Below are 20000 nucleotides of genomic sequence, written 5' to 3' on the forward strand. Positions count from 1 at the left end.
TGATTTCTGTGATCTTCAAAGAATTTCGTCTATCTATGCTGCTGACAAGTGATCTAGTTTCTCACTTTGAGTTTGACTTGCAGATATTGATTGACTACTTCTCGGTAATATGTGAGATGTTTGGATTAACAATTAATGTCAAAAACAGGGTCCTTATGTAGCAACCAGTGCCTACAAGAGCACACCATCTTCTTACCATCTTTGTTAAAGAGAATGCAGTTTGCATACACAGTAGTACAATTTCTCGATTCAATATTCTGGATGAAAAACAATCAGCCGCAGGGTCTGAAAAGTCGCTGATCGAAAAGAGACCCAGAACAGTCATATACCAAAGCCAGTTAAAAGGGGGAAAAAAAGGATACGTGTCAGGAACATGTGCTTAGAGTACTGCTGGGAAACACGAATAATATATAGCAAACAACTTCAACATCTAGAACACAACATAACCACCGACGGTGTTTCCATTAATAGTGATTGTGTAGTATTATGAGAATCTCTTGAAAATCCTTTGTGCGGGATTCAAACTTGCTTCAGCAAGTTTATTTAACAAGTATAGAGACCATCATAATGAAACAGAGGTAGAATGGTGTTCTTTGAGGGACGGTCAGTTACCCGGACGGATAATGGATAGGAAGCCGAATGAGGGAAAGCGTTCGTAATGTAAGCCAAGGAAAAGGCGTGCCTGGATGCATTCTAGAATGCAATTACATATGTTCTTTCATGAAATTGCTTAAAAGGCTTTAATGTAATTAATGATCTGATGCTGATTGGACGAATATAGCGGCTGTTCGTACGTGATTTGCGGAATGATAGCCAATAAGCGCCATTGAAATCGGATTTTCCATCAAGACCTTGATTAAAAAAGGCGAAATCTCACTTTGAAACCAACGATTATGTTATGAAATTTAACTGATGCACTCACTGGGACACCCTTTACCTATGTGCAAAACTTTAGCACGATCGGCTGAAAGATACGGCCGTTATCATCTTTTACACACACCCACACACAGATAGAACGGTGTTATATATATATAATATATATGTATATATATATATATATATATATATATATATAATATATATATATATATATAAGGAGAGAAAAATAAGTTCAAAAAGAATAATTCAAACTTTTTGAGAGATCCAAAAAGGGAGAAAAAAGTAATGATTTCTATTAAAGATTCATCAGATAAAAAATGACATCCAGAGCAAGTAATAAGAATATGAAAATAATAGTTGAAAAATATCGTTAAAGGTGTAAATATACCATGAACAGGTATTAAAAAATGGAGGAGAAAGAGATGTTGAATCAAAATTAGATTTAATACAAAATTGGATTCAATACATACGCACGTTTCAAAAGACCCAGAACCATGTGGTTGGTAAGCAAGCTATAACATATATGTATATATATTTGTACCTATATATATATATATATATATATATATATATATATATATATATATATATATATATATAGGCACATATATATACATATATGTTATGTATGTGTGTATGTGTGTGCGTGTAGGTTGGTTGGGTGATTGCTAATACATACATTTGATAAGTGCCAATGCACAAAGTTCGGTCCTTGCGCCACTTTGTAACTATTGTCGCAGGTGAAGTCTGAAATGCGAATTTCAGAGTCTACATCGCCATCGTCCGTTCTAATATCAGCGGCGTAGGTTGTCCTCTCACCCCCAACGACTTTGGAACACGGTTTGATTTCACTTTCATCGTGTCACCAGAACTAAAGGAGCCGCTTGCAACGAGAATACAGAGCTACATCATCCCTGCATCCATTTCTATTATAGATCCTATGAACATGTACTATGAAATATAAATGTGTAAAATTCGTTTTGACGTATCACTTACAGAACATATTAGAAGAGTGAACGCAAAAATCAGTAATGGATGCATGTCAGTTCTATTATGAATGTGAATAGAAATGGGTTGAAAGGCCATATTATGTTCATGCACCACGGCTTACAATGAGTAAAAGTATTGCCTTGGTTTACATAACATTAGCATTTCATTCGATACACAGCCAAGACTCTTTACAATGCAATTCATTTCATTACGGTTTCCATAGAACAGGATGTTACATACATACACACATATATATGTATGTATGTATATATGTATATATGTATGTATATATGTATATATTTATGTATAAATGTATATGTATATATATGCACATATATATATATATGCATATATATATATGTGTGTGCGCGTATGTATGTATGTATGAGTATATATATTAATATATACATATATATATATACATGTACACACATATACATATGCACATAATATACATGCTCACGAACAGATTTGGATGCACAAATGGGAGAAAAAGTATTCAATACTCAATACTCGTGTATGTCGTAGTTTGTTCGTGTGTGTGTGTGTGGGGGGGGGGGTGTTATGTATATGTACAAAACAATGTTACAAGCATACATAGATAAACAGATACGTACACACCAGCAAACGCTCACTTACGTATGCTGGCACATTCATTCTTACACACATCTCACTCTCTCTCTCTCATATATATATATATATATATATATATATTTATATATATATATATATATATATATATATATACATACATACATACATACATACATACATACATGGTAGAAATCAACTCTTGCCTGTGTACAAAATTTTCCTACACTGCGACTCCACTTCATTAATATACGCTCTCTTTAAGGCGGCGAGCTGGCAGAAACGTTAGCACGCCGGGCGAAATGCTTTGCGGTATTTCGTCTGCCGTTACGTTCTGATTTCAAATTCCGCCGAGGTCGACTTTGCCTTTCATCCTTTCGGGGTCGATTAAATAAGTACCAGTTGCGTACTGGAATCGATCTAGTGGACTGGTCCCTTCCCACCAAAATTTCAGGCCTTGTGCCTAAAGTTGAAAAGAATATATGTTCTCTCTTCGCAAATAAGTTGCGAGATGATACGTCAGTCTATCCAGGGATTTGAAACCAGTTCACCTTGTCGGTAGGAATTCGTACATTTTCGTGGAATGCTTTAAAAATGGTCTTTTAACCCACGTTTTCTTGTATTGGGTCATCCCATAAATAATGCAATTTTTTTTATACTTCTTTTATTTTTCGAAATTAAGATAAACAAAGTTCTTTTTTAATCTAAAATATACTTTTCTTCATTTTCTACAATGCTTTTCCATCTCTCTGGTAGACTTGCAAAGCCCCTCTTCCAAAATTCACCTGTCCGTGGCGAAAAATATTCCTCCAATAATTTTCTGACCTCGTCTACAGAGTTCATATTTTTTTCATCCAAATGATTTTGAAGACTGCAGAATAAATTGATAATTAGATGGGGCATTGTCCAGCGATTATGATGGGTGGGGCATCGTTTTACATTCAAACTGCTCCAGCCTTTGGAAAGTCATCCTCGCTGTATGTAACCGAGCATTATCCTGATAGAAAAATGGTCGTTTTACTTCTAGCGCTGGTGTCGATGAATGGTTGAATGATCAAATCGAAGCTTCTTTGCTCAACAGTTACGATGGGATTTTGTTCCACCAGGTTTTGCAGGACGTCCTCGTTGAGCTCTACAGATCTTCCATGACGAAGCTCGTCTTCTAGGCTGTAGTTTCCGGCTCCGAATTTCTGGAACTACTGTTGTCACTGGCTTACGCTTATTGACTGATCCCCATATACTGTATTAATATTCCTCGCACTTTCCATTGCATTGTTGCCTTTATTGAACTCATAAAGCAAAATGTGCCGAATAGGCTCCTTTGTCACCTCTATGACAGCTTTGGAAAAATAGCTGTTAAAATCGAACTTCACTCTTCAAAACTTGCACTAAGAATAAGTACGAGGTAAAATTACTACCTGCTTTTATAACAAGTTGATGCAGGTAATTTATCCAGTCCTCGCTCCCACTTTTAGCTTATGCAATTGTAAAAACCGCTTTATTTATGGGACGACCCAATACATACATAGATACATACATATATACACACATACATACATACATACATACATACATACATACATGCATACATACATACATACATACATACCTACATACATAAACAACATGGACATACACAACACATAGATGCTGTATATATACGTGCACGCATGCACGCATGCATACAGACATACATGCATGTATACATCCATCCACCTATCCATATATACATATACCCGAACCTTTGTTTGCATGCTAAGTTATTGAGTCATTTGTTTAGATCACATTTTTCTTGTTTGTAACATGTTAGCAGCTTATTGAAACAGGTTAAACGGCTTCATAACTATAGGAATATGGGACAGTTTCCGTGAGAATTGTTCATTCCATGACATGTATATATATATATATATATGTTTATATACACGCATATATTACACGCCAGTGGACACTGAGGTAGAACACGAGAAATCCTATGGTACCTTTTCTGTAAAGGTTAAACCTTTGCCTAAATTATTTTTTAAAATTCTGAAATCAAACTTTTCGCAGCATCATAGATACCACTGTATCTTTAACAAATCGTTAGTCAAATTATCTTACTCCACCACACCAAATTTAGGAAATATTATAGCCTCTATTAATATATATAAAATTCAGTTTCGGACCCCATATTAGTCCAAAAATAGCACAAGTAATATAAATGGTGGAGCAATAAAGAAAACCTGTAATTGTCATATAGCTATTTCATGCCCGCTTGGAGGCTTCTGTCTGCGTAAAAATGTAGTTTATAAATGTCTTGTAGAAATACTAAGTAAACACTAAGCACCATAGATTTTAAACGGCGATGTAGGGCTCACTTAAATTCTTTCAATATGATAAAATACAAATTTTCGACATCATTAGCCACACACATACAGGATCTTAAATCATAAAACATACAATATACACTGGCTTGGTCCATTATAAAAGAAGCTCCTCCTTATAATAGAAAGATAGGCAAAAGCAAGCTATGCTTAAAAGTGTCATTTATTATTCTCCGTCTACACAACTCGTCGATATTAAATAAATTTTCTGATACTATCTACTCTTGCAAACACGTTTTATTCAACATTTATGCATTATGATTGAGGATAGAGGTGAGAACCAGCCTCCACACCAATTGAAACTTTTTCTGTAAAATAATACAACACTCCCCATCCCTACCATTAGAGCCACATGTAGCCTTATTATGTCATGCATTGTATTTCCTCCTCCAACCACTCAAAAACACTTCCACTCCTTGGTCTTCTGCATATAGCTCTAAAAAATACTCAGTAGGTAATTCCCATTAAAACATGAGCAGTACACGTGAGCCTTTTTTAGAGACTTATTTTTTCAGATGAAGGAGGAGATGTCGTATAACGGATGTAAATATTTTTTATATGACAGGACAACTGAACCACCAGAAACGGCCGTAGGTTTATTAACCGGATTAGTAATACCCAAACATTTTTATAGTCTTAAATGTTTTTATGATTTCATTTTATAATCTGTGAGTCGACCTACATATGTATTTATTTTTTTCAATATATTTTTAATGTATACATCTATATATTCATATATTTTTATAGGTGCAGGTGGTTGTGTGGTAAGTAGCTTGCTTACCAACCACATGGTTCCGGGTTCAGACCCACTGCGTGGCACTTTGGGCAAGTGTCTTCTATTACAGCCTCGGGCCGACCAAAGCCTTGTGAGTGGATTTGGTATATAGGCCAAAGAAAAAAATACGTTATAAAACCACCTTTAGCTCCTGTAAAAATACGGGTTGTCGATGAGCAAAGGAAAAATACAAATAAAACTCCACAGTCAATTGTGTATTGGTCGAATTTCGAGATTAAAGCAGTAAAATGGCTTATTTCTCATCCCCAACACAATATTCAAAGAAATATAGTCACGAATATTTATACAGATTCGTCCAATCATATGCCAGTATCCGAGCTTATCACTCTCACTCTCTCTCTCTCTCTCTTTCTCTATCTATCTATCTATCTATCTATCTATCTATCTATCTATCTATCTATCTATACATATATATGCACATACATACATATATACATACATACATACATACATACATACATACATATATATATATATATATATATATATATATATATACACACATACACACTCATATATATATAATATATATCTATATTATCTATCCATATATATATATAAATGTACAGGTATCTACTTGAATTTCATTTTATTATTTACGTAAATTTAACCCTTTAGCATCTAGATTACTCTGTCATATTTAATAGTTATTAATTTGCATTGTTTTGAATTAAGCATGCATTATCGTGTAGCTTCAAGATTTGCATGGCGTAATTATGTATTTTTAGAATGACATTGCAGGGTAGTTATGAAAGGCTGGAACTAGCCAGTTTGAACATAAAACAGGTAGAATATCTGAGCCGGATTTGGCCAGTTTGAATGCCAAATGGTTAATGTTTATTCAATGTAGAGTGTGTTGACCAAGGTGACCACCGTTGGTTTCAAGAGGATTGGTATTCCGGAAAGACTTTGAAATCAAAGGTTCCGGAAAATCGATGTTGTATATGCATTTTCAATATTACACCAATGATACCTACGAAGATGGAATAACATGATGGCACGTGCCAGACAGCTCTTTCATAACGTGTACCTTTATTATCAAAGTCGTTAAATCAAATTTAACAGAGAGACGCAGGCGTGGCTATGTGTTAAGAAGTTTGTTTCCCAGACACATGGTTCCGGGTTCAGTCCCACTGCGTGGTACCTTAGGCATGTGTTTTCTACTATAGCCTCGGATCGAACAAAGTCTTGTGATAGGATTTTGTTGGCAGAAACTGAAAGAAGCCAGTCGTATATCTATATATATCTATGTGTATGTGTCTTTGTATCTGCGTTTGTCCACCTCTACCGCTTGACAACCGGTGATGGTGTGTTTACGCTCCGTAACATAGTTCGGCACAAAAAACCGATAGAATAAGTACTAGACTTAAAAAAGGTCGATTTGTTTGATTAAAACCCTTCAAGGTGGTGCTCCAGCATGGCCTCAACCAAATGACTGGAATAAGTAAAGGTAAAATATAAATTTTTCAGATGTCTTCTTGAGAGTGTCTGCAGGCTCAATTAGCTGTTCGCAGGATCGAGCTCAAACGTCCGCGCGGAGTCCGGCTTTTAAGGTAGTTATCTATAAAATGTTAAAGCGATACCCTTAAATTTTCATAAATACGGCTCGATGCAGTTTTAAGCCAGATTAAAACACGTTACGATAAGAATCAACTCGATGGATGCGCAATGGAAATAAAAATAAAAATAGAGAAGAGGAAAACGCTGGGTTTCCTTGACCATCGAAATAGCTCAGATTCAATGTCAAATAAGACATGTTGGCAATTGTCAGCTTGATCAGCCAGGGACAGGATTAGAATTTCGGCCATGCCACTTAAAGTCTGCGAATGTGCGTGTATGTGTGTGTGTGTGCGTGTGTGTATGTGTGTGTGTGTGCATGGTGGGTGGGGAGTTGTGTATGTATGTATGGATAGATAGATGGATAGATGTGAATGTGTGTGTGTGTATGTGTGTGTATTGTGAAGATCTTGAACTGTCTGTCGACGTGAACATTGCTATAAATTCGACTCTAGTCTCAATATAGATTCGTATCAACAGCGACTGCTTCATTATTATTCTTGCAAGTGCTTTAAAATAATAGCATTGTTTTAATACACGAAGGCGGCGAGCTGGCAGAGTGGTTAGCACACCGGGCGAAATGCGTAGCCGTATTTCGTCTGCCGCTACTTTCTGAGTTCCAATTCCGCTGAGGTCGACTTTGCCTTTCATCCTTTCGGGATCGATTGAATAAGTACCAGTTACGCACTGGTGTCGGTATAATCGACTCAATCCGTTTGTCTGTTCTTGTTTGTTCCCTCTGTGTGTAGCCCCTTGTGGGTAGTAAAGAAATAAGTAATGTTTTAATACACACACTCATACACGCACAAGCACGCATATACGCATACACACGCACGCACGCACGAGCACACACATACACACAGAGACAAGTATACATGACAGAAAATGCTGTTGGAAAATGTTACAGAAAAATCAATTCTGATCCACGAAACATCGGCAGAAGCTGCAAAAATTTGTGAGAATTATGTAAGCCATGTACAGAGATGCTGTCAGTAAGATGGGAATCATTTATTATATTTTTTATCTTTTACCTGTTTCAGTCATTAGACTGCGGCCATTCTGGAACACACCTTTGAAGAATTTTTAGTTGAATAAATCGACCCCAATTCTTATTTTTTCGTTTTTTTAAAGCTTGGCACTTATCCTATCGATCTCCTTTGCCGAACCGCCAAGTTACGGGAAGGTAATCACACCACACCGGTTGTCAGGCGGTGGTGGGGGACAAGCACAAATACTTAGACACACACACACGCACACGCACGCACGCACGCACGCACACACATATGACGGACTTCTTTCAGTTTCCGTCTACCAAATCTATTCACGAAGCTTTGGTGAGCCCAAAGATATAGAAGAAGACGATTGCCTAAGGTATCACGCAGTGGGACTGAACCCGGAACCATGTGGTCAGAAAACAAGCTTCTTACCACACAGCCACGTCTGAGAACGAGATCAGCGAAGAATTTAGCGTTCAGGTTGATATACATCAAGACTCAGTTTTCCTGCTCCTAAAGAAAGGAGTTCACAACCAGTTGTTTGTTGGAATTTCCTGTACGAAAGATGGTAATTGCGTAAAGTAGTGCCAAGCAATACAAGGTACTACGAACCTTCAGAAGAGAGAGAGAGAGAGAGAGAGAGAGAGAGAGAGAGAGAGAGAGAGAGAGAGAGAGAGAGAGAGAGAGAGAGAGAGAGAGAGAGAGAGAGAGAGACTAATATTGGCTTGACAAGAATTAATGAAAGCTTATCTTAGAAGGTTGTACATCACGAAGAAGGTGACTGATGTAGCAAATGGCGAGAAATTGTGCTGAGGAATTGTTGAACTTTGGAGCCTCGAGAAACGAACGCAAAAGTAACTCTCGTTGACTTACATTTTTTTTATTTTCTGAGAAAATATTAATTAAAAAAATATTCTAGTAATTTACACAATTACTTTAATGAATTATTTTCCCGATCATTAACTTACTTTTCCGAAATGTATTGCAATGCTTGCGGCCATACATCATTCTTTTTTTCCTGCGAGTTAATAAAAATAATTTTCTGCTGTTTCTAACTCTGCGAAATATAACGTCCAGTCGAGCGTGAGAAAAGTTATGTGATTCCAAATTTAATCGAGTAACTTCATAATTTTGTTCTTCTGCAAAAGCAAGATGCAGTTGAAATTGAAGTTGTTTAACTTTGCAGGATATTTCTATGGAGAAGAGAGGAATTCTTGAAAGGAAAACATAAAAACTTTTACTTGATCCGTCCTGTCATAACTTATTTGCTTCTATAACGTGTGGAAGCATTTTTTAAACTATTGGACGAGGCTTATTGCAAAGTAGAAAAGGTGGATTTCTAAGAACAATGAGTAATTCTTGCTTCAGGAATATCCAATATGTGTTCCTGTAAAAAAAAGAAAGAAAAAAAAGAATGGTTCCTAAATTCGGTGCTTGACGGAAAAAATGGCTCCCTACAGAATAGATTGTGTTCATTATTCTACTTCCTTACTTGGGGAAGCTACTATAGGTTTGGGATATTAGGTTACGGATATGGATTGCTGCAGGAGAGGAAACATTTCAGGCAGATTCTTTAATCTGTGACACATCAGCGGTGGAGGAAGAGAGAAACTCTACATCGTCTTCCTTATAAGGAAGACGGTTGTAAGCCAACGAAGGGAAACTGTTTTCATAACGAGTACAGACAACAGCAAATATCTCTCATTCAGCAGAATTTGGTGGAGACCACTGCAAACAACAGTGTTATTTCGCTTGTGGTATCATCGGGTTTCGTGTCTCTTCATCTCTGAATCTGTGGCACCAATGTAAGGTTTTATATTCCTTTCACACAATCACTTGATAACTTTTCTGGATAACTGTCATACTTGGGTACCTTGGATGCCTGCTAATGTTGCAGGATGTTAAATTTAATGAAATGAGCAGCTCTTCAATCTGTCGAAAGTGTTACACCTACGCAAGGAGAATCTGCAGCAAGAGATATTTTGGAAAGATCAGGTTGCTAAGAAATACGTTGTTAGTTTCTTCAGATGCATTTAAGAAAAGAATCCTGGGTCCCTTTGCGGAGATCGATCAGCTTATTTCTTTATAGTAATTTCTATGATTTGGTATCAGTTTTGACTCGAGTTTTTTTATCATACTCACCCAGATAAATGCTTTTGTACAATGCTTCTCTGAACACTGCACAACTCTGAGTTTTGATGCTGTCTTTTTGGCGACTGCATGCAAATATTGAAAGGTATTCCACACATTAGCTCTACCAAATCTTCCATTTAGTAACGAATAAAGTTAAATGTATCTTCTATGGAGATCGACTGAGGGCTTTCTGTATTGTTCCGAGTCTTTATGTGAGTTGTCTTCACACATGGATTCCTTATACTTTTCCCAACAAATATCGAGTAACCCAAAAAGTTTGTGCAGTTTCTTTATAATAAAATTTGAGCAACTGCGAAAATGTTTACTGCATGTATTACTCGTCGAAATAGGCACCTTCACAAAACGACACCACCCTTTCCCATCGAGAAACATATTGGTTTAGTCTTACTTATATAACGTTTTGTCTTTAGAAGAGAAACAAAAACCTGGCTATCTTATTCCCTTTCTGTTTTGTATATGAATGTTTAGCGACGAAAAAAGAGGAGAAATGTCTGAAGAATGTGATGAAAACGAAAGTAGATGCCATCTCAAAGCATAAATTGGCCCACAGGTCAGCTTTGCAGTATAAAGCGTTGTATTGTCTTGTATGAATACCATTATTTTAGTTAACTAAACCTGGCTGCTTCTGGAGCAAGCTATCCTGCATAAACGTAAGTTGCATGGAGTAACCATAATTGTTTGGCCTGCAACGAGAAACTCATAGTGGACAATACAGGCCCACTAATCATGGCCTCGTGGGAACGGAGTGTGCCATTTTCTTCTTTGACCATAAGACACATTTTTCATCACAAGTGAGTAAACAACTAAAAAAATGATTCGTTTTCTGCCTTTTTGTTAAAGTGAAATGAGCTAAGAACAAATTGATAACCTCTGAAGTTTATTGTCGTCTGATAATGCATGTAGAGCCCATTTGCTCAGATTCCACGATTCTCGTTGTTGAAGCAATTATAAGCTAACAGTTTCAGCATATATATATTGAACATTTGCAAAAGTTCTCGACACATTATTTTAGAATTATATTCAACAGCAACAAACAACTCTTAAATATCAATAATGGAGATCTCTTCCCTTACATTGTCCATCTTCAATGGATGAACATCGTTTGGTATTCATCTCCAGAAACAAATATTGCAAACAAGTACGTTCTGTTGTTGGATGTTTTCCAGATGTTTTGCATATCTTACGTGACGCCATTGCAGCTTTTAAACCAAGTTTGAACTCATAAAGTAAATCAGCACGAATGACATTACGTTCAGATAGCTTTTCAGAAGGGTTCAAAGTTATAGAAAAGAGACACAGATTGTAAAAGAGCAGGCCGATCGACTGGTGTGTATCACTGGCTTCTGACACGTATGGAAATTTTAGCACTGGAAACTAGCATATATGGGAAAATGTCACTGTAGTTAACTGTTCCAAAACTGCACAAATTCTTTTGGTTTTCTGGTATATTGGATTTTATGTTTTGATATAAGAAGATGTGTATGGCGAGAAAATTAAGCAAAATTTTGATGGAATTTGGAGGATTTGGCACCTTGTACTGTTTTATTTCAGTGTTCGTCAACAAGAACCCGAAGTTTTGGCATGCTTCTCTGAAGTGGCTGAACTAAATTCTGTTTACGGCTTTCAGATATTCAAATGAGACAAGTCCTTAAATAATCCCTCATCTTGCTAGACATAGCAACCAGATCTCCCTCAAATCCTATGCTACTGCCTTCGAAGTGGACTTAGTCAAGAGTACAGAAATCCTGTGGTAACCACTGATGGACCGTGATTATAGACGTGTTTGATTAGAATGATTTTTGAAGCTAAATAAGAGTAACAACAACATTTCAACACATATCTAAACGCATTGTTACTCATGCACATGCGCACGCACATACACATACATGTATCTGCATAAACACATGAATCAAAACAACATTAAAACTGGTATAAGCACACACACACACACACACACACACACACACACACACACACCACACACACACACACACACACACACACACACACACACACTCAAGTACACTTAAATACTCCAACAACTCGTTCCCCCTCCCACGCAGGGAAACGTGTAATGTGTGTGTGGGAGGTGAGGGCAGAGGATGGCGTAAGAATAGTAGAACATTAAATAAACCATTCCATTGTACAATGTTCTTGAAGAGTTAATTGCTTTACTTAAATAGAAGTAATTAAAAGAATAAACGCTGCGAAACGAATCAAGTTAATTTCCAACGACCTAACAAGCTTCTGACTATATATATATATATATATATATATATATATATATATATATAGATGTATAGCAAATGAAATGATCGCCATTCTTTCTACAAAACAGAACCAATAAGAGAATCTCTACTCTATTGGGGTACGAGTGAAGTACAGAGCAGAGGAAGGGAATCTCTACAGTATAAGAGGTCATGCGCTACAACACAAGGGATGGGAGAGCCACAATAGTACCAGGAATGGGGGAATGTCTACTGTAGAATGGTTGAGAGAATACCAGCAGTACTAGGGATGGGAGATCTGTTATGGTATCAGTGCTGGGAAACCTTCCCTGCTACAGAAGAACTCCCATGCACAAGCCTATCAAGGACTACAAGGCCGATTTTCTCTCTCCTATTGTGGAAGTAGGTTAATCACATCCTCCCAAAGTGAACTATGAATAATTATCAATTAACCTCGAAATTAGGAATTTGACATTATCAAAGCACTGGAAGAGCAGTGCCATCATTTTCCACTGGTTTCACAGCATCAAAAGTAAAGTGTCTTGCAGTTCCACTCAAATCGCCATTGGTCTTTTGCTCAATCTATCTCTAAGTTACTTCTGAAACTCTGGGATTTTGGGAGATATCTCACCACAATTATTCATTTAGGCAGCAGGATAATTACGAATGTCACCTTTACTATGAAGATCCGACTGGGTTAAAACTTAGAGCGAACTATTGTTTCTTGTTTCCATACAGAGCTACAATGGAGCTATGATGGAGATGAGTGAAAGAGACCTGTGAAAGAGACTCTTAGCTGAGGAAGTCAGAATGATATGGAAACACATCCGGTGTTGTCTTCGGAAGTTTGCAGGATAAATGAAAATAATCTAAACCATTGACCAATATCGACATTTCCTTAATGCATATTAATTTTCAATTAACTTTCCAATGACCTGTTGATCAAATATATTAACTCTAAATATATTACTATCAGACTTAACTATTGTTTTCATGCAAACGGCTAAATTGTCTTATTTAATTTCTAAACAATTTCATGTTCCTATGCCCAGTATCACATATTTCGCTCAATGACATAATTATGTACGCCGTATGCTATGAAACTGAAACATGCTAGAGGTTCTCGTTCTAGTCCTTAATGCATATATATATATATATTTTAAAGGTTTAAATGCTATAAGCTATATTAAATTTGTTTAGGCGCAGGAGTGGCCGTGTGGTAAGTAGCTTGCTTACCAACCATATGGTTCCGGGTTCAGTCCTACTATGTGGCACCTTGGGCAAGTGTCTTCTACTATAGCCTCAGGCACTGTGAGTTGATTTGGTAGACGGAAAGTGAAAGAAGCCCGTCGTATATATGTGTGTATATATATATATATATTATATATATATATATATATATAATATATATGTGTGTGTGTGTATGTGTGTGTGTATGCATATGTTTGTGTGTCTGTGTTTGGCCTCCCCAACATCGCTTGACCACCGATGCTGGTGTGTTTACGTCCCCGTAACTTAGCGGTTTGGCAAAAGAGACCGATAGAATAAGTACTAGGCCTACAAAGAATAAGTCCTGGGGTCGATTTGCTCGACGAAAGGCGGTGCTCCAGCATGGCCGCAGTCAAATGACTGAAACAAGTAACAGTGAATATATGATGCACGGGAGCAATAATTATAAGATGAAATAAATTCAAATCGGGTTTTGAAATGGCAAAAAATTAGATGACGGTTACAATTAAAGAAAGGTATTGTTATAGTTTGTAAGTCGACATAAAAATGCTCCGTCGCGGAATCGGTCGTTTACAAGTAATCTACTTTATACGATAAGTAATACTACAGTAACACACCGTAGTCTTAGTAAGTTAATTAATATATACTAGTAAGAGATTGGGATTGAATCAAATAGCAATGCCAGCTTCTGCTTAGAAGACTAGTGAAAAAATAAGCATGTAAACACACATACGAATATGCGCAAACACACAGAGACACAGACACAGACACACACACATATATATGTACATATGTATATATATATATATATATATATATATATATATATTATATATATCTATATAACGGCAGTTTGTGCTGTGCGTGTTTCTGTGTGTCCGTTTGCTTGTACCCTCACCCTGACCACGGCTTTCAACCGATTCTGATGAAACTTGACACACCATAGCCCAATGTCATAATTCAAAACTAACGCAGCGAAAATTTTGAAAAGTTCCCCAGTTCTGAAAAAAATCGATAAATTCGACATGGGGTCGAGAATCAGAAACACAAACCACAGACCGTCTAGGGGACGCAACTCCACCTTTTTTAACTCTCAAAAAAAATTTACCATCATTTTTTGCTATTTTTTGGCTATAACTCTCTAAAAATGCTTTATAGTTATTTCCCTTACAAACCTGAGCAACGCCGGGCGATACTGCTAGTATATATATATATATATATATGTACATATATATATAACGGGAAGGTTTACGAAAATAAACAAAAGACGAAGGCAGGTGGAGTACAAACAAACAATTGTATTAGTATGGCGCTCAGAAATAGAAATAAAACAAGTCTTTTACGTTTCGAGCCTACGCTCTTCGACAGAAAGATACACAGAAAAGAAACAAGGAGAGAAAAAAAATGCGTGTAGGAGCTTACGGTCCATCATGGCGTTCTGATTTCAGACAAAAGTCAGAGGTCAGAGGTCAGACGTTAGACGCTAGAGGGATAGTAGAGGAGATAACAGGGTCAAGTGACTTCGCCCCAACATGAAGGTGTGTGTGTGTATAAGAGAGTATGTATGTGCGTGTGAAAGAGGGCTGGTGGTTTGGATGTATGTATGTATGTATGTGTGGGTGTGGAGATTTGGGGATGGGTGTGTGGGTGGTGTGTTGTGATGTGATGTGTAATGTCGTATGGTGTAGTGTAGTGTGGTGTGATGTTGTGGGGAGGTGGGGGGGCGAGAGTGGGGAAAGCCCATGTGGGGAAAGCCCATGTGGGGTATGGGTTCGGCATATATGTATATATATATATATATATATATATATATATATATATATATATATATATATAATATATATATAAACGGCAGTTTGTCTGTGTGTGTTTCTGTGTGTCTGTTAGGTTGTACCCTCACCTGACCACGGCTTTCTGATGAAACTTGACACACACATAGCCCAATGTCATAATTCAAAACTAACGCAGCGAAAATTTTGAAAAGTTCCCCCAGTTCTGAAAAAAACGATAAATTCGACATGGGGTCGAGAATCAGAACACAAACCACAGACTGTCTAGGGGACGCAACTCGACCTTTTTAACTAAAAAAAAATTTACCATAATTTTCTTTCCATTTTTTGGCTATAACTCTCTAAAAATGCTTTATAGTTATTTCCCTTACAAACCCGAGCAACGCCGGGCGATACTGCTAGTATCTAATATAATAAATGTGAAAACTATTTCCTGTGTGTCAGTGTGTCACACTTCGACTCCTCTCTTACTATTCAATGACACTTCTACTATTACTCATGATGGGGTGAGAGCAATAGTAGGCATAGAGACGGTGAGAGCGGTGAGAGCGGTGAGAGAGAGAGAGAGAGAGAGAGAGATAGGAAAAGAGAGGGAGAGAAAAAGAAACAAAGAAATTTAGGGAGAGTTGATGATGTTTTATTAAAAGTAGTAGTGTTGATGGTGGCAGTGGGAATAATAATAAGAGAGAGAGAGAGCGAGAGAGAGAGAGAGAGCGAGAGAGAGAGAGAGAGAGAATGGGTATGTGAGAGAAAGAGGGTGATGATGTACAACTTTGTTTAACCATGTCTCTGACAGAAATTCCCGTCGCCAACATACTGAACTCTATCGTTTTTGTTTTATGTTTTGCTTTCTTTAACACACGCACACACAAACACACACACAGAATACACTTTAATTGAAATAAATTTTCCCCAAAATTAAACATATCTAATATAATAAATGTAGTGTGTCAGTGTGTCACACTTTTTCAACTTTAATAAATCCTTTCTACTGGAAGCACAAGGTCTCAAAATCTCGGGTGGGGGGGGATTAAGTCGATTACATTGACCTCAGTACGTAACTGGTACTAAGGATGAATCGCAAAAATTGACATCGGCGGAATTCGAACTCAAAACCGAACGGCAGACGAAATACTGCTAAACATTTCGACCAGCGTGCTACCGATTCTGCCTGCTCGCCGCCCTAATATAACAAATGTGAATGTCGGTGTGTCAGTGTGTCACACTTTTTCACCTTTACTCCTAGAGGCCGTAGCCCAACATATCATACCGTTTTCGAATCAGGCTGACGTGAGTAAATTAGAAACATTCCGAGTCGAATCCTGACCTGCAATCCTGAAATTTTGGATTCCTATGTTTTCATTATTGCGACTGTTGTCGGTGATTTTTTTCACATGATTTGTTGCGACGAATACGATCATGATTGGGATATGACTCTGGAGGAAGCAATTGCTACAAAGTCACCAAAACAAGTCAGAGATCTGTTTGCAGATCTTCCCATCCGGGGTCAGTTGCTTAAAAGCTATATACTAGCTTAAAGCTAAATACCGGGCGGCTTTTGAGCTAGTAAATATATACATATACATATAAATGTGTGTGTGTGTGTGTGTGTGTGTGTGGTTGAGTGCATGCATATGTGTTGAATCGTTAATCATCTTTTTCTGTCTCCGTTTTTTTTGTTGCGTCTCTCCATTATTTCCCCTCTTAATCCTTTCTGACGAAGCCCTTCGGTTCCAAACGTCAAAGACTTATCCATTCTTCCTGAGCGTCAAACTAATACACCTGCTCATTGTTCCCTCACCTGTCTTTGTCTTTTGCATTCTGTAAATTTGATCTGTGTACACACACACACACACACATTACGTATGACTAAGGGTGTTAGAAACACCTACGTTGCTAGAAATAAGAGCTAAAACGCTTTAATGCTGCAGTCAAATCACATAATTGTATGCTTTCATGTTAACAGGGACCGTAATCAGCTGGAAGCAGCGGTCGAGACATCCGCGCACTGATCGGTCAGTTTCGCCTTTTCGCCTTTTATACATACACCAACTCAAGGAATACTATGGTGGAGTATTCCCATCAAAACGTCTTCCAAATGTAAATATAACAGGTCGGATATTATTGTTTGGGTCAGAGGGGTAAAGGTATGTACCATCATAGAGGTCAGCTGCTCTGCAGATATAAATATCTCTTTGAAAATCAAAGAAAAAGAGGATATGGACAATTGCTTCGAAACCTCCAGACTATGAATTCATATGACTACTAATAATAATTGGAGTACTAGGTTTTGTTAGTAAATGCTTAAAGGAGAATCTGGATAAACTGGGATTTTCAGAAAGAGAAATCGACCGGCTAATTCGTACATTACAAGGGCAATCTGTCAGTGGAACAGTACAAATATGCAAGACTTTTCTCAAGTTCCAATTGTGAATTTGCCTCGTATCTTTGTTGGAAACCGGCTCCCTATTCAGTGGAAGATTTATAATAATTAAACAATAGAAGACATACATAAATTACACACACACACACAACACACACACACATTTATATATGTGTGTGTGCGAGTATGTGTGCGTGCGCGCGTGTATATCTATCTATCTATCTATCTATCTATCTATCTATCTATCTATCTATCTATCTATCTATCTATCTATCTATCTGTCTGTCTGTCTGTCTATCTATCTATCTATCTATCTATCTATCTATCTATCTATCTATCTATCTACCTACCTCCCTACCTATCTATCTACATACATACATACATACATACATACATACATACATACATATATTCATACATACATACACACATACATGTATCTGTATCTCTCTCTCTCTCTCTCTCTCTCTATATATATATATATATATATAATATATATATATATATTTCTATGTCTACGCACGTACTTAAAGGCACGTGACCTAGTGGATAGTGTTGCATTTACTATCGCCAAGTCGTGATTTCGATTTATACGCACTGAAATACAAAATAAAAGTACAAACCGTCAACGTGCATTATTTCTCATATCTTGCAATGCTCTGGCCTTATGAAAAAAAAAAAAAAGATCACGCGTGCGCGCATGCACACATATGTACATGCATTTGTGTATGAATATGTGTGCGCGTATATGTACAGATATTTATGTGTATGTGTATAAATGAGCGAATATGTAGATGTATTTATATACAGATTTAATAATTTACAGATACATGGACCCCAGACAAGATTCTCTCCTAGAATCTGTGAGACAGAACGTGCCGCAGACAGATCTTTGGTTTAGAGCTAAAGTCCATCTTAGGGGCTTCCACACAGTCCTCTCTCACCTAATTTCACTCTCACACGCTTTTATCGACTCACCTTTACGGGATCGAACTCAACATCTCATATATACATGTATTCGGTTGTCCGGAAAGTTCGTGCTGGTTTATAGTAGCTTAGCTTTCGACTTATTTTAGAACATGGTTGAGTCCATAACATAGGATTTGACCACATCTCCATTTAGAGCACAGTTTAAGCTATCTTTTCGAGGAAGAAGGTTTATGTTCCTATAACCTGTGTTAATTCTGTAACCCTCTAAAATGGAAGAAAAGAAAGTTCGTTTTCGGCACTTGATGCTTTTCTTTTTCCGTAAAGGGAAAAATGCCTTACAAGCAACCAAAATCCGTCGTTCATGAGGACCTGGGAAAGCTTGGGTAATTTATTGGCCTTTTTCTTTCCTTTAAAAATCGGCACGAACTTTCAGGACAACCCAATATATATACATATATGCATATTTGTATATGTTTACATGTATGTATGCTTATATACGTATGTGTGTTTGTGTGTATAAGTGTATATATATATATATATAATTAATTAATAAGGGTGAGAGAATTAGATACTAATTTAATAGTATATCTATTCAACACCAAGTGGCCTAGTGCTCCGAGAAACCTGGATTATTATAATATTTTATAATATATTATAATATTTTTACAAAATAAATATAAGAGAGTGGTCACTATATGGCTCACTCTAGCACCAGTTAATCCAAAAGGTTTCAACCACAAAAATACATGTTTCCCATGAAAGTCAGTACGATTGTTAGCTCACACGGACAGGGCAAATAAAAAATAACAAAAATACAGATTATTTTGGGACAATTGTTTCGCTATTAATGAATTAAATGTAATTTTACTTACAAAAAAATCCACTTGTAGCTCCTCAGCCAAAACTATCTGGATGAAATCCACAGTAAAATTACATTTTTGGATTAACTGGTGCTAGAGTGAGCCATATAGTGACCACTCTCTTATATTTATTTTGTAAAAATATTATAATATATTATAAAATATTATAATAATCCAGGTTTCTCGGAGCACTAGGCCACTATCTGGATGAAATCCACAGTAAAATTACATTTTTGGATTAACTGGTGCTAGAGTGA

This window comes from Octopus sinensis, linkage group LG10, assembly GCF_006345805.1.
Source record: "Octopus sinensis linkage group LG10, ASM634580v1, whole genome shotgun sequence".
Lineage (NCBI taxonomy): Eukaryota > Metazoa > Mollusca > Cephalopoda > Octopoda > Octopodidae > Octopus > Octopus sinensis.